Source organism: Limulus polyphemus, unplaced genomic scaffold (genome assembly GCF_000517525.1).
Source record: "Limulus polyphemus unplaced genomic scaffold, Limulus_polyphemus-2.1.2 Scaffold10813, whole genome shotgun sequence".
Taxonomy (NCBI): domain Eukaryota; kingdom Metazoa; phylum Arthropoda; class Merostomata; order Xiphosura; family Limulidae; genus Limulus; species Limulus polyphemus.
Genome location: NW_013676423.1, coordinates 1 through 4114, shown reverse-complemented (window position 1 = coordinate 4114; position 4114 = coordinate 1). Strand labels below are relative to the sequence as shown.

At 28.9% G+C, this 4114-nt stretch overlaps 1 long non-coding RNA gene across 1 annotated transcript; it reads left to right on the top strand.

Moving 5' to 3' along the window:
* Positions 1-811: 811 nt before the first annotated feature.
* Positions 812-1663, top strand: LOC111083711. Its single transcript, XR_002609204.1, has 2 exons — positions 812-1076; positions 1521-1663. It is a non-coding gene; the product is annotated as an uncharacterized LOC111083711 (long non-coding RNA).
* Positions 1664-4114: the final 2451 nt, after the last annotated feature.

Here is a 4114-nt window from a genome sequence, read left to right as displayed (position 1 = left end):
CAAATGTACAACGTTTCGACAAGGTTTTGTCATCATCATTCCTAAAAGTTGGTTTTACGAATTGATAAAAGAAAAAGTTAAAGAGTGTATAAGTCTAATCCCGTAAAAGAAAAAAAAATATTTGGTCAAAAGTAGTTTTGTCACTCCAAGATTTTATGCCTTGTCAAAAGTTCATAAATAGGGATTCTTATAGACCCATAATTTCAAATATAAGTTCATCCTCTTACAATGTAGCTAAATTTATAGCGCAAATGTTTTCTTTTCATAGTGAAGAAAAACATTTATATTATCAAAAATTCTATATGATTTTTAGGAAGAATAAGTAAATCAACTCTAAATAATGATGATATGCTTGTGCATTTGGATATCATATCATAATTTAAGAAAGTATCAGTTGATAAATATATTAATTGTTTTGAAGACACATTATGAATGAATAATGTCTCAGTCATTGAATCTTTAGATGTGATACGTTTAATTCGGTTTTGAGCAATTTATTGATGAGGAATTGTTTGGTATATATCTTAGGATGGTTACTGCAAAAATTGAAATGATTGCCGAGTAAAGGTTCTACTTAAAAAAACAAAAACAAAATCAATGAAAAATCGTTTTTCATTACATTTTACACTAACACTGTGTATTATGAATTTATAGTTGTATTATCAACCTGATACAATAGGCAGATTAAAATATTATATTTCATCCTAGTATCTTGCGTCGAAAGTTGAATGTAAGGAACATATTTAAGGATTTATTGTAGTTAAAAGGTTCACGTTTAAGTACTATAATACTGATATTAAGTTTTAGTTTACCTTTAAAATAATCTGGTCACTTAAATGGTTCCCCAAATATCTTGACCGTGTTGTACTACTTTATCAGAATGTTTTCCAAAATTCCCGTTTTGTACCGACAACTTGATTGCTAACCAACTATAGATCACTTGTTGACAATGAAAGACATTCGAAATATTGAATGTAGAAATATTATGTATTCTATAGATGAAGAAGTGAAGTTCGAAAGGGAGAAAAGCCGGATGAATTTGACTTGGATGAGTAGAAGGCTACTATATACTGAAGGTGATATATTTTCAATTAGGTCATAATCATCTTCCGTGATTAAATGAGTAAAAGTTATAAAAGTTGACAATAATAGGAAACGAAGTGAAATAAAATCAGCTTTTCCACATAAACTGGAAGTAGTGTGATGCGATGAAATAATCTTGAAATATTTCTGTACTAAGTAACTAAGTTTGATTTTTAAAGATCCATTCAAAAATGTCTCCTAAGAAATTCATGAAATTTTGAAAATATCTAAAGCATCACTTGCTATTAATCTAAGTTTGCTAATAACCAAATATTAAAATTGAAGTACATTTGTAAAAGTTTTTTTAAGGGAACAGGAATTATGTGGGCGAACAACTGACCACATGCATTTTATTTTTTTACATTAACAGTGATTTATAACAGTTGTCTGTATATTAACGTTATACTCATACTATTTCTTGTTTGTTTTCTTTTCAGGTTGTCTTTATTCCCTATTGGAGAGACAAGCCATTTATTTCTTTTGGTTTTGGTTAATGAGGATTTTTTATTAAGTGAGTCTGTCTCGATGATACCAGTTGTACTGGCTAATATATTCAATAAAAACATTTTATTTCTCTGAATGACTGTTATAGATTGTTCTCATGAATGTTAACCTTGCCTCATATACTCTTACATTCAATAACAAAAATCTCTTCTATAATAAAATAGTGAAAAAATAAAAAAACATTTTGTGTGTTTTTAATGTTTTATGTTTTTAAGTAAATCGAGAAAGTCATCAAATTAAGTAATTTCTATTTAACTCTAGAAATAAAAGGCATTTAAATAAGAAAAAGGCATTAGAAAAAAAAACAAATATAACGGTACATTTTCTAACCTAGACGAAGCATGGCAAGAAAGACAAAAGTGGTAAGTATTGTTACATATTGCGAATTTGAAATATTCCGCAGCCGAGTTAAATAATTTAAATTTTGAATAGTTGAAATGTACCCTGGATTGACTCACACCGTTTTCATTGGCCTTGGTCTGTTTATACGAGTGGGAAATGTTGATTTTTAGCTAGCTTTTATGATCATCATTTGTAATTTTACTACGTTTTCATACGGCTCTATCAACAATATTTGGTACAAAACCCTACCTAATGTTACTAGTAACAATTACTTTTTAACTTCATAGGAACATAACTTTAATATCCTGTAAACAATAAAACACTGACATTTTTTGTGAATTCCTTTGACATAATTCAAGTAGTCAGCAAAATCTATTAAATTATCTTTACTATGACATCACATCACGAAAATTTCATAAACATACTCAAATCCATAATTAGGGTTTAAATTTATCCTTCTGTAAAGCATCATTTTCAAACCTATTCATTAACAGATCACACAAGAAGTGGATAAATGGCGGATCCATAATTAGGCCTTCAATTTGCTTATATATATTATTATTAAATTGACAAAATGAATTTTCTACTTAAGTTTTGGGAATATCTGAATAAGAAATTAATAAAAAATGTTGAAATTCGTTTTACATGTCCATATTTTCTCCTGTAAATAAGTTAAATAACATCTATGTAACTTCAAAATTATAGGCAAGCTCTTTTTCATTGCTCTTAATGTCGTTGAAACTTTGACAATCTTCCTGTATTTTTAAATTGTGCTTTTTATGTCGTAATATGAATATTCCTCTGTATAACAAATTTACCTTCTTTCTTTCCTCCTTCATATGCACAAATACCACGACAAAACCATCGACACCTGAAATAGCAATACCGGCGATCACACCTAATGAGTTTGCATTGCTTGTACAAACGTGCTTCAGCGTTCAGTGTTATTCCAAGTAGTACCAGGCATACAAGAAAAATCACTGACTTGTTCATGATGATAACCTATAAAACCATATCATATTAGTTGTGGTCAGATCATACAAGTATTTGGTTAAATTTGGAAACTTCGAACTTAAAAGGATCGAAATCTTATAGTTTAAATGAACTTGTTATCGCAAAAAGAAAAATGTCTAAAAGTGTTTCGAAAAAACATAATTAGGTAAAAGATCAAAGAGTGGATGAACGGTTTATGATTAAATATATTTTTTATGCAACATTTTAAAAACAACCTCATAGTTAATTCGTCATTAACTGTATTGGAATTCTAAATATTAATAATCCGACATATGTAAAACTAAAAATTTAAAATTCGAACATGTACAATACTATTTTTCAGCGCTATGTCTATTGCATTATAACGCTAGAAATTGGGTTTCGATACCCGTGATGGGCAGATCACAGATAGCCAATTCTGTAGCTTTGTGTTTATCTACAAAAAATTAAATCAAGAAAGTTTCACTTGACATACAGATAAATTCATAAACATTAGTTGCAGCCAATGTACTTAATATTGAGTTGAGAATATTGTGTTTAGATAATTGAATACCAGTTGAAATTTTCAATATGTATTTTCATAAAAACGAAATTACAAACGTAAGACCCTGGATTCTCTTAACCATGGCATTTTATGAGTTTCCGTATTTTATTGTATATATTCATAAATTAAAAACTAACACCCGGCAGAAACTTATACAAGGTTTAAACTAATTATACTCTCTGCTTCAAACATGCCACATGTCGCATTTCTCACTTCGTTCTTTTCATGCATACGTAATCATAGTTATTCTGAGTTATACTAATCGGTTTGTGAAATATTGAAATTATATATTGCCTGATTTGTTCAAAGTGCCAGGACACACTCTTACTATTATACATTTTTTAAATGTTTCACACGTTCTTTTTATGTTTTTATTCATTTCTCGAAAATGCGCAATTACTCTATATCAAGTAAAATGAGTTGGTCATATTAAATAAGGTTAGTATACATTGATGAATGTAAAGAACGACCTAAGGTAAAGGAAGATCATATATAAACGATCATATAAATATGTTACTTACGTTCTTAAACACAAGAGAACACAGCGTTGATGTGTATCAGAGTCGGATAGAGAGTTGTGTACCAACGACCGTATATATACAACCATAAAGGTGGTCATGTGATTTTCATTTTGAAGTAAACAATATA